The following is a 13,522-nucleotide window of genomic DNA, read 5'->3' as shown; positions in this document are numbered from 1 at the left end:
AGGAGCTTTGGTTTTTTTACTTGATAAGGAATATAGGAGTTTGACGACTTTGTGTTCCCAACCCAAGCAAGCGGCAATGGGAAAAAGTTGGGAATTTAATTATAGTTAAGTAAGTTTTCTTGTTTTGCTTTATTTGTGTATGTATGGTACGGACACTCCCTTTTGGAAATCAATGGATAACTCTATTGGGATTTTCATTTTATGTTTCTCCCTTGGTATCAAATTTGGTAGGGATCTTTAGGTACCTCTCATTCTAAATTTTAAATTCGTGAGACAAAGTTGAGGCCCAAGCATTGGCATTACCTTTCTAGGATGAATCTTACACCAATTTTTTACATGCAAATGCCACCACCATTTACTTTTCTATAAGATATTTGTGATTTCATTAAAATTAAAATATTTTTAGAGGTGTTCAATGGTTGAGTTTCACACTCAAGTCTTCCAATTTGATCCAACCTTGGTTATAAGTTTTTAGGTACTAGATTTAAGATCGCATACCATTCGTGAAAATTATTTTTGATTATTTTATTATATTTTTATTTTTCAAAAATCGAATTGAAGAAGAATCCAATTTTTTTCAGAATTGCCCAAACTTGGTTTGATTTTATTTATTGAAGTTGCTCAATTTTAAAAATCAAACATTTTGAATCTTTGAAATATTATTTTTACTTTTTTTTTTTATAAATGAGAAGAATTTTATTAACTTGATAAGTGAAGATCAGCTACATCATCTAATAGCAAAGAATTAATCTCTGGAGGAGGAACATCAAATAACATAAAACTACCCTCTTGTGTTATCCCCATGTTCGCCATACGATCTGCGATCATGTTTCCTTCATGAAAGACGTGTCTAATTTCTACAACTCACTGTTTAAAAAGCAATCTCTTAATCGCCTGAATTAAATCATAATTATGGTTGATGACTATTGATGCTAGATTTATAACTTTCACAGCTGTGCTATTGTCAATTTGCAAGTCAATCCTTCTATGCCCAGACTCTTAAGCTACTGTTAGACCTTTTAAAATGCTCTATAGCTCAACCTTATAGGCTGAGCATAATTCCAACTGAAGAAAGAAACCTGTGATCCAATTACCATGAGCGTCTCTTAACACCCCTCCTGCAGCTGCTCTGTTGAGAGATGGCCGTGAAACACCATCAACATTTAATGCAACAAAATTTGTTGCTGGGGGTTGCCAACCTTTCATGCAATTTGTCTAGCCATTTGGTATTTCTCTACTGACTAGAATGGGGGTTGTGATAGCAGCCATAACATCGAGTACTAATGTGAGACCTCGACCTTTATAGACACGTAGTTAGAAATAGACGTAAGAGTACAGACTAGAAGTAATTTCATCATTTTCTTGGTGAGCTCCTAAAAGTAGGTTTCCTAATATTATTAAGGCCTAAGTAGGCCTAAGGAATAAATGAATGATGTATATAATGATAAATAAATGAAGAAAATAAAAATAATGATAATTTTCATAGTAGGGGTAAAATGGTCATTTTTCATATCAAGCCGAAATTTTTGAGTTTTCGTGAACCCAAGTATTTCTAGACTATTATGAACTTTGTTTTAGTGTCAAAAGAGTAAAAAAATTGCATAAAGAATAAGAGGAAGATAAAGCCACCTTGTTAAGGGCATTTTTGTAAATTAAGTAAAATTTGGATAAACTTAAGATATAAATATATAATTTCTAGCAGCTTCTTTTTCTTCTTTCCATCTTTTCTCCCCTTCTCACGTTTTCTCATCTTCCATGGAAACTTGCTTTGACACTTCCATAAATTTTCTCATGGTAACCCCAAAACTTATGTTTTTTTATATCTTGTCATAGGATTTTTCATGCTCTTTCACTTTTACACTTCAAGAACCCTCAAAAGTCTTTTCTCAATACTTTCTCTCACTACTTGGACATTTTAGAGAGAGAGAGAGAGAGAGAGAGAGAGAGAGAGAGAGAGAGAGAGAGAGATTGTCCATAATAGCTTGAGAATTCTTGAGAAAGAATTCAACTACAAATCTACCAAGGTGAGTAATGAATTAAGATTGATTTTAGGTTGTTGATGATGGCTAGTAATTGGAGTTGTGAGTTATTTTATTTTTTTGAGGTTTGTTTATTTATTTCTAGTGTTACCAGAGTAGGGAGAATAGATAGCCAGTCAAATGGTAATTGGAAGTTAGTTATGAATAACCAGTAAAGTTTGAATTAGAAAATAGCTTTTGGAGTAACATTTATATAAATTGAGTTAGTTGTGATATTATTGTGTGTGATAGGTTCCAACGAGGCCCCACACTTTCACTCGGAGCATTAGTCGAAGTTGGAGTCAATCCAAAAGCATTAACAAAAACAAGTGAGTGAACTTGTATTAAAATGTTTTGGGTAAATGTATATATGTTTGAATGAATCACTTGAAATATTTTAATTGATTTTTTTTCAGAATGCACACAGGAACAAGCCCTTGATGAAACGTTTTTTTTTTTTGTGTTGTGTTGTGAAATGTGACTGTGATGAATCCATGTACTCCTTTATTATGTTGATATAAACATATATGTGTTGTGCATTGAGAGGTGATATTGTGTAATAAATATAGCCATGCATGTGTGCGATGTGGGGAAACACATGCAGGTGATGACTGGGTGCGAGAGTGTGGATGATGATATTGTCTGTGCGAGATATGTGGGGGATGCACACGATGGTATTAACTGTGCACGATGTGAGGGATGCATATGGTGACTTTTGCTATGTGCAGTGTGGGAGTGCACATGAGCTGGGTGAGGCGGTGGTGGTGTATATGCTTATATATATCATGGATTGTCAATGCTAAGGAATTAAATAATCAAGGGTTGAATTAAGAGGCTTTACAAGAAATTAAACTAAATTGCATTGTTTGTAACTAAAGTGCATTATGTTTTCAAAATCTCTTTATATCGTTTGCTTGTTCCCTTCTTATGTTCACTCACTGAGTTTATACTCACTCTTTTTTAACTTCATGTTTTCAGATCTAGAGGTAATTGGAACGTAGATTGAGGGGTCCACTGGTGTTCACCCTTAGTAGGTATCATGGCATTCAATAGCCGTATCCCCCATCCAAAGTCACTTCGTTGGTCATCAGAAGTCTTTTGCATGTGCATATGTACATTAGATGTGAAGTGATAAGATCATTTTGCAAACGATATATGTATATTCTGATTTATGATGCCATTATGAGATGGCAATGAATGACAATACTTTGGGATATTACAAATATAACTATTTGGTTGCTATGTTTCATTACCGGAATACGTATAGTTAAGAATTATGGTTTAGAAATGGTGATGTATGATTGATGAAATAATGGACCCCAATTATATAAAGAGGCTTGCTTGGGCTTAGTGGGCTATACCCATTGGGCCCATGAGCTGGTCATGACCCGATTTTTGGGCTGTGACAACTAAACCTTAAATTCTGCACAAACGACTTTCTGTGGCCTTTTGTATACACTCAAATACAAATGAATTTTCCATTTCCATATCAGCCAACATGCGATTCCAAAGTGCATCATAAATTAATTTACTACTATTATTGAGGTTGTTAAATAACCAATCATTCAAGGAGTGAGTATTGAAAGTACTTGATGATTCTGTGGGAGAAGTCTAAACAAGACAGCGATTGTAACGGGACAATCTTTAAGGCGGTGCAAGATAGATTCTTTATCAGCTTGGCATGTTGGACATCTCGGATCAATGACAAGTTTTCTATGCACTCTTTCTTGATTTGTTAGAATTTTTTGTAAGAACAAAGAAAAAGAAATGCCTTGATACGTTCTGGGCCACACTAGCTCCTAATTAGTTTCCATATCTTATTGTCTAGACTTGTATTTGAAAGAGACAAGCCTCGTAAAACCTTGTAGGCAGATGACATAGTAAATATGCCAGACGGAGTATATGCCCAAAAAGGTTTATCTTGCTCCACATTATTGGTAGGGGGAATCGTTTCATGCAAGCGATTACATACTTTAGGTGGGATTAAATTTACCACCCTATCCAAATCCCACTCTCCTTCAGTTGTGACATACTCTTTGACACTGCTTTCATCAATGATTTCTATGCCAATAGATTTTGCTACATTAACTAGTATAATATCATCAAGCCACTGATCAGTCCATAAGCGTATTGAAATTTCGTTGCCCATTGCCCATTTAATGTTTGGTTTAAATTGTGGCCAGCTTTGGGTAATAGCAGTCCAAAAAGTAGAAGCACCAGGTTTGTGAATATTATCTGGCAAGCATGAGCTTCCCATGCCATATTTGGAATGCAAGATTTTGGCTCATAAAGCATATGGATTCGTGACCAGTCTTCAGCATGCCTTCCATATAAAGGCTTGATTCATTAACTTTAAGTTTTTAATGCCTATACCACCTTCTTCTTTTGGACAACAAAGGTTGTTCCAATTTATCAAATGAATCTTTTTGGCATTTATTGATCCACCTCATAGGAAGGCCTTACAATGAGCTTTAATTTTCTTGTAGGTCTTGGATGGAATTACCACTGTCTACATGACGTAATATGGTGTAGACATTAACACAGACTTAACTAGCGTTAGTCTACTTGCAAAGGAGAGGGAGGCCGCTTTCCATCGACTAAGCTTGCTTGTGATTTTCTCTTCCAAGTAAGTGAAGAGGTTTGCATTCTTTCATTTGTATATAAGAGGGACGCCCGGATATTTGCCCAAATTTTCTGTATGAAAGTAACCTGAACATTCACCAATATCCATAATGATAGATGTTGGTACATTGCTGGAGTAGTAGAAGGAAGATTTTTCAGCATTGACTTTTTTTCCTGAACAGATGCAAAAGTCATCCAAGACTCCCTTAATAACCTCCATTTGCTGGACTAAGGCTTCTGCAAAGAGTACAAAGTCGTCAGCAAAAAATAAATGAGAGAGTGGTGGGCTATTTCTACTTAACTTAATCGGTCACCATAAGCCATTAGAAATTGCAGCATTAATTCCATGTGATAGACATTCCATGCAAAGTACGAAGAGATATGGAGATAAAGGATATCCTAGGCGGACTCCCCTAGATGCAGTAAATGCTTCAAAGATTTCCCCGTTCCACAGAATTTGAGATGTACTATTGACCCAACTATGAACCAACAGATATATTATTTGAGATGGGATATTGGCATCAACTAGAGTGTCATAGATGAACTCCCAACGTAGTCTATCATAAGCTTTTTCTAGGTCAATTTTGATAATCATCCACCCCACGCATCCCTATTTTCTCCTAAAAGAGTCGATTACCTCTTGTGTTATGATGATGTTATCAATTATTTGCCTCCCAAGGATAAAACTGGATTGATTCTCTAAGGTAAGAGAACTCATGAGAGGTTTAAGTCTATTAGTAACAACTTTTATCAACACTTTAAAAACCACAAGAAGAAGACTGATAGGTCTAAATTGATTAATGAACTCTGGATCCTTAATCTTGAGAATTAGGACTATCAGAGATTTACATAGTTATGGACTAATTTCTGCTCCTTCGAAGACGTCTTTCACAAATTGCACTATGTCTTTGCCCACCACTTGCCATTGAGAGTGAAAGAAAAGGGCTGGAAAACCATCAATACCTGGTGCTTTTAAAGGTTTCATTTCAAACAAAGCCTCTTTAACTTCATTCTCCTCCACTGGTTTTGTAAGATTGTTCAATGCTGAGTCATCTAACTTGGGAAAAGCTCCTCTCATAGGGAAAAGAGGAAGGGTGTTATTTTCTTTAGAATACAAAAGCTTGAAAAAATTAATAGCTTGGTGCTGTAAAAGTTTTTGATCATCTCACCATTCTCCGGTAGGTAGTCGAAGTTTACTTATCTTGAGCTTATTTCTCCTTTTGGGTTGCCTGATGTGAAAATAGCTGGTATATCTATCACCAAAATTAATCCATTTTGATTTGGCTTGCTGCAACCAGAATAGTTCTTCTTGTCATAGGATAGTTTCATATTTTAGTCGCAACTCTCCCTCTAATTGAATAAGGAAAGTGGATCGTCTAGTTTCAAGCGACTTTTTGATCCCATTCAAACGTGCCAAGAGCCCCTTTTACGAAAGAATATGTTTCCAAAAACTGTTTTGTTCCACTCTTTGGCTTTAGTTGCAAACATGGTCATTGCACGCTATACCCTTGATGAACCATCCCAAGTCCTTTCAACAAAGCTTTTGAAGTCTCTGTGAGTTAACCAAGCAGTTTGAAATCGAAAAGAACAATTTGAAATAGGGGAATGAATGTCATGAAGTTTAACTAATAGCGGACTGTGGTCAAAGCTGATCCTTGGCAAATGATGGATGGATGCTTCTAGGTATTTGAGTCTCCATTTCGGGTTACATAAGCCTCTATCTAGCCTTTCAGACACTAACCCCTGTGTCTAGGTAAATTTAGGCCCCTTATAACCAAGATCGAGCAAGCCAACCTTATTAATAAAATGTTGAAAAGAAGTACAAGGTTTGCTACCTCATGGAAAGCCCCCAGTTTTCTCATGGCTATGTAAGAAAGCATTGAAGTAGCTAGCTAAGAGCCAAGGTCCAGTTACTGTGCTTTCGAATGAACTCAATTCTTCCCATAATTGGCATCTGATATTAGGTGAGGGATTACCATATACCACAGTGAAAAACCAAAATGCATTTGGCTTGTCTTCAATAGTCATATGAACACATTGATTATGATTTTTAATAATCTGTAGTTTCACATTTTCCTTCCACAAACACTATATTTCCCCTGAGAAACCCACAAACTCGACATGGTATGAGTAATCAAATCTTAACTATTTAATAGTTTTATCAGTTGATCTCCCACTTATACGAGGCTTTAATAAAATTAGCATATTTATTGCATAAGATTTCACCAAGTCCTTCACCACTCTGAAGAATTTTATCACTTGCCCTTTGGCAATTCCAAGTGCATAATCTGACTGTCATGATTAAAAGAGAATTAATAAGCATAAGAACATGAAAAAATAAGCTTGTTATACTGACCTGTTCTCACTATTTGGCATGGGCGCCGCATTCTACTATACGCTGGTTCCTCATAAACTAACACTGGTCCAGTGTTAACCTTAAGCTTTATGAGTTGAGTGGCCTCCTCTCCCAGTAATGCTGCAACCTGACTGCTTGGCTCAAAAGAGCTGGATGTTTTCCTTCTTGCTTTTTTTTTTAATGAGATACGACCCAATTTGATGATTTTTTTTCCATCAGGGGGTTTTTCCTACCGTATTTGTAAATGCACACCACCCCGTCTTTCAGCTATTTGTATTGTTTGCCTTTCTTATACTATACTGCTCGACTTCAGTTGATTAGCTGGAATACTGACCACCGAATTTCTTGAAAGGTCTAATGTTATAGTTAACTGAATAACACTGGAAAGATCCACATCCATTATACTATCAAGCTCTTGGTTGAATTTATCATTTGTTTTGGCCTTCCTAATCTCATTTCCCTTGTTATTGGCATCCATACAGTCAATGTTAGCAGTCGCTTTATTAGTAGGAGGGTTTCCTTGGATTACATTGTTGCTAGTATTTATCAAGTTTTTTTGACTAGCAATGACATTGGGAGTTGGTTTTGTTGACCGCTCATCACTTAGTCTTTCCCCAATATGTGAACCATTCTGGTCTTCATTGGTTGGATCATGAGATATGTCATCCAAAATGCTAAATCTGGATCCCTTGTGTTCAACCCGGTTTATGGTGGACGTCACCCTTTGGTTGCTTCGAGACTCATTTCTTCTTTGTTTTCTCCTAGAAGCTATCATCCAAGGTCCATATATAGACTCCTCAGCCTCAATCCCCCGAGTGGATTCTTGGGGAAACTCCTTTAAAGCCGAACTTACAGCTTGTTTAGTGCAAACCTCTTTAGTATGATTGTACATGCCGCAGTTGAAGCAGCTTCGAGGTAATCCTTCATACTCTATCCGCTGCAGTTTATCATTTAAGTATAAGCTCAGTAGTTAAGGCTTTGAAAGGTCCAACTCAATAGCCACACAAGCAAATTTGCCTCATTTACTAGCAGTGGTGTTGTAATCAATTTTGATCAATCTCCCAATTAGAGAAACAACTTTTCAAAGGATAGTTTTGTGGTATATATGTAGTGGCATACCTAGAAAACGAACCCAAGTCGCCACTGTTCAAATGTTATGCATATTGCTCGAATATGTTTGTGACCAAGGATGTACTGTTCAATAATGTCCTAAGACCACCCAAGGCCCGTCTAATAATGCTCTTAGAAAGTCATCTTTTTTTTGGAAGCAAATCAGGTAGCTGTTCTCCTCTAGATCTACGATATTGTAGTTACCCTTCGGTTTCCACAATAACAGGATCTTCTCATATAGAGTCTTGTAAGACAATGGCCGTCCCGACAATCACACTATGACAGATTCTTGCCATTTCTTTGTCAAAACTTCTTGTATTCGGTCGAAAACGGTAATGGAGGGGATGCCACCGACCAATCCAAATTGTACTTCGTCATCTAATTCAAAATCTGCATCCTCTTCTGCCATGTCCGCATCATTTTCATCCATTGACTCATTCTCATTGTCAGAGTTGACATCAGGATTTGTCTTTTCTCCTTCAGAGCTAAGTAGAACCTTCTTAAATGAAGGGTTGCTATGAATAGTCATCTGATCACTCAATAATGAAATCTCATCATTCAAGGGACGAAATCTACCTTTTTTCCTTGATCTATCGTCAAGGGTGGCAGGATTTGAGTTTTTTTGCAAAAGCACCATTGGTGCAAGCGCTGTTGGTGCAAACGCCATTCTCTTTATTTTTACTTTTTTGCTTAAATTAAAAATTAAAATAAATATTTTTTATAAAAAAATAACAAGTACTATAAAAATTACATTTTAGTCGGATAATTTCAATTGTTTACTTTATGAAACCGAAAATTGAAACAAACTAGAATAGAATATTCCGTTTTCTCCAAAACTAGGTTGGCACAGTGAATACAAATTATGCTATAAGTTACCGCTAGCTTATTGGTATCATGGTCATATTTGAAGAATAGTTTAATTTTTAAAAAGAGGAAGTATATTTTTAATTTTAATTACATCTTTCTACTAAAAAGAAAAAGAAAATTCATGTTTCCCTTTGATGAAACATTGTAAGTTTAATGTACAATTGCACATCAATAAACCAAAACAAACTCATTTTTCAAGGCAAATTCATATATATAATTTATATTAAATATACAAAATTGTTTTACTTTTATGTACAGATAATAGATTACAAATGTTTTTTACGAGTTTTTATAATTTGAAAGGCATAAATTTTTTAATTATCAATATTACAAAATATATATTTTTTCTCTATATATGCAACTAAATAATTAAAATATCAAAATATAAATAAAATAATTATTCACTTCAATATGTTGGAGCTTTGGGAGAAGAAAGAGATACTACCAATTTGTTTTTTTTTGTTTTTCTCTCATAAAATTACTTACGTCTAGCGATTATTCTTTTTACTTTTTTTAGTGAACCAAACATAAGCTAATGAGTAACCAATGAATTTAGGATTTCCCACAACATGATTTCAAAGTCAAATAATCCTTCTTTTCATTCACTTTTCAATAAAAGTTTTTATTAATTAATATATTACAAAAAACAGCTATACATATATATACATAGAGAGAGAGAGAGAGAGAGAGAGAGAGATGTAATTTTCAAAATAATTACAGGTATTTACGGATGTGAAACTTATATTTTATACGATGAAGAATTTCATTCATAACAGAAAAGGACTTGTGCTATACAACAGGTGTGTAAAATTTTATAAACAATTGTATAAGAAATTGAATAGAAAAATTGAAGTTAGCGATATTTTTGTAAATTGTTTAAAAAAATTAAAATGAAGTTATTTATTTATAAGGAAGTTATTATTCAATCTACAAAAATGAAGTTATTTGTAATAATTTATACACAATAGCATCTACATCATTTTTAATATTGTTATTTTTGTAGATTTAATAATAAATTTCTATCTGTTTATAATATGGGGAAAACAGAAAATGAAACAATGAAAGATATCTTGAAAAGTAGTGTTCATTATAAAATATATCAAAATTTGAATGAGGGGAGAAATAAGAAATAAGGTTAGCATCAAAGCGTCGTATAAAACCACATATCTGAATTTGTGCTACACATATAATCCAGCACAATAGCTAAGAACGGTGCATTATAGATCACAAGTTTATCCAAGAGTGAACAAACCCAATCAATTATGCTACTTACTTCATTAAATTGACAATGTGAGGATATTTTTTACTTGAAAATTATGGTACTCTTTTTCTTCATCAGTCCAACCTTTCCTCCCCTTCTACGATATGAGAATTATCTCATTCAATACAGAATTTTTCTTCTTCGAACCATTTTTCCACACCATTTGCCCTTTGAGCATTATAATGTTCGAACCACTTTTCCACCCTTTCCCTTCGGGTATCATCAACATCTTCTAACCACTTTTAATAAGAACAATAAGTTTTATTGTGAATTTCGTATAATTCCAATATAAATTTGATTTTATTAACCTTGTAATAGAGAAGAAAGGGTAAGTTAGTGATCAATATAGTAAAAAAAAAAAAGAATGGTCAGTGTAGGTGAAGCACCAAAGAATAAGCAAGGGATAAAAAAAAAAAAGGGGGAAAGACAATAGGATTGTAGGAAATTTCAAACTTGTAACAAGAAAAAAAAAAAGAAGATAATTGTAAAAACCATTACAAAATGATCTGTAATAGAATTAAGGAATTGAATATTATCCAAAACATACTATAAAATTGATTAGTGAAACAAATTATAAAAACAATACTTAGCAAGAATTTATAAACAAGTAAATGAGACTGATCATTTACTTTTAGAAAATAGTACCTTTAGCATTGACATAAACATTTGGTGAAGAATCTGTAAAAATTAAAAGGCCATAACATAGATAACATAGAATTTCAGCTCAACATAAAATGTAATATATAAGTATTCATCCAATAACAAACACTCAAACTTTGAAAACTTTATCCAAAAATACAAAACAAAAAGAGCTGACTTTCACAATGCATATTCTAATCAACATGCAAAAGCAGATTAAGGAACAAATTTTAATTTATGGTTTAAGAACTGAAAAATTAAAAGGGTTTATCAAAAAAAGAGAAAGTCTTAATATAAAGCTTTAAAAAGGTGCAAAAAAGTTTTTTTTCTTTCTTTTTTCCTTTGGCTTGCTCAGCTTAAAATACAAAGGACCAAAGCTCCCTTAGTTTTAAAATTGAGAGGCTTTGAAAACCCCCAATAGTGCTCCACATTATAACAGATTGTAATGTAAAAAGAAAAAGCCCTTTCTCTTTCTTTTCCATTCTTTCACTCTTTACACATCAATGTGTATGTCATGCAAGCTAATCGCTTTAACTTAGAGTAACCATTTTTAGAATTTTAAAGTTAAAAGCCTAGGTAAGGTTAGTCATGCTTGCAAAAATAAAACTAATTAAAGAAAATTTAAAAAAGTCGAAAAAAAAGACTTTGAGTCTGTTCATAATAGAAAGAAGACCACTGAGGATGCATTTCTTGAGAGCAGTTTTTGGCATTATGGCATCATACTCTTTATCTATGGCTTTTGGCTACTTTTACTGCTGTTCCAAAATCATCAGCAAAGACAATAAGGAGTTTGTGTTTCTTAAGTACTCACTTTCCAAAACCCAAGCAATATGTTGAAGAACAAAATTGTAGAATCCATCAATGAGAAGGGAGGGGAGATCGGGAAAAAAGTAAAAGAATAGAACATGCTCGGGAAGTTTCTAAAGAATAGTAGAAGAGAGAGGGGAAAATGAAGAAAAGATCAAGAAGAAAGAAGAAGAGAACATAAGCTTCCAAAGAAAGGAGAAGAGCAAAACCCCTAAAACACCATTGTGTTTAAAAAAACTCGAAAAGGCTTTTACCTTTTATCCAAATTATCAAATTATATTGGGTTAATGTCTAAAAGCTCGAAATACAGTTTAAACATGTTAAAATACCAATGACATATGTCATGTATAGAAGGGATATGTAGGCAGGATTCATTATGCTTTTAGATTATACATTCCTACGTTTACTTTTCTTTAAATAGAGAAACATGCTGCAATAAATTCACACATTCTTTTTTATAGCTACCTCTTTTTGATATATTTCTATTGTGAAAAACTATTTATATTTGGGTTGCATTTGGTAAGATTGAAAAGTTTTTTTGAAAAAAACTTTTAATCTTTTTCTCTTGTTTGAAAATGAGAAACTTTTTAGGAATATAAAATATTTTACAGATCAACTACAAATATGATAATAATCAATGTAAAATGTCTTACGTCTAAGAATGACGTAAAATATTTTTCATTTACCTTCTCTCTTCTCTGATTAATCCCACTTTGGAAAATGTTATTATCCATTTCTTTTGCGATGGATCCTACCAAATAATAAAATAATAAAGGCATAAAGTTTTTAAAAAATTTACAAATTATTCAAGAATATTTAAATAAGTTATTATTCTTTTACATTGTTTAATCAAGTTCTTGTATCTTTATTTTAAATAAAATAAATCCTTATGATTAATTATTGATTAATTATAATTATTTAAAATACTACTTATTATTTTATAACAACATGGCGTTGACATGGAGTATGAAAGTATTATATAACCATGTCATTATACCATATTAATATGTCATATTATCATTTATTATGATATGTCAATATGTCACGTTAGGATCATGTGGAATAGAATGACAAGTGATATTTTGACTAAGTTAATAATTAGTTATAAAGATTTATTTGACTCACAATAAAAATATAAAAACTTATTTAACTCAAAATAAAAATATAAAGAGGAAATTGAACATAATAAAAAAATAAAAGTTTATTTAAATTTTTTAAGTAATTTAGAAAATTACCTTTTTTTCATCTCTTTATTTACTATATTTTTTCCCAACAAAGCTTTATTATTTATTTTTATTTAATTATTTCATAGACATCCTATCACTATAAGTATTTTTATCTGAATACTATAATCTTTAATATAATAAAAAGTAATTAAAATTAATAAAAGACAAAAATTTACATAAAATTGGAAATAATTATAGTATAATCTATTATAGTACTATTATTTTATTTTTCATTGTGTAACAAGTACTACTATTAATTTATTTTTCCAATGAGAAAAAAAAAATCTTGAATTCCAGCTTGAAACCCAAGCGGGCAAGCCCAAAACCCGTCCAGGCCTCTGAAGCTTTCCTTTCTCAAGTTTCTACAGTATAATTTCCATTTCCGTGAAAAGGCCCCACCCTCAAGCTTAGCAAAAAATGGAAGCGCTCGCACCGTAACTCAACCTCTCTCCAGTGAATGGTGAGTCGACACGTGTAATGAAAACGACGGACTAATATTTGTAGTGCAGATCAGCACCCCTTGCTTCGATTTTCTCCCTGGCGAGATTTCAGCCTTTCCACGATTTTCACTCGCACGTACGCAAGATCATGTACTAGCCTGCACCAAGTAAGGCAC

This window comes from Theobroma cacao, chromosome 5 (genome assembly GCF_053813885.1).
Source record: "Theobroma cacao isolate CCN51 chromosome 5, ASM5381388v1, whole genome shotgun sequence".
In the NCBI taxonomy this organism is placed as follows: domain Eukaryota; kingdom Viridiplantae; phylum Streptophyta; class Magnoliopsida; order Malvales; family Malvaceae; genus Theobroma; species Theobroma cacao.
The sequence above is the reverse complement of the archived record's forward strand: the minus strand, read 5'-3'. Positions refer to the sequence as shown.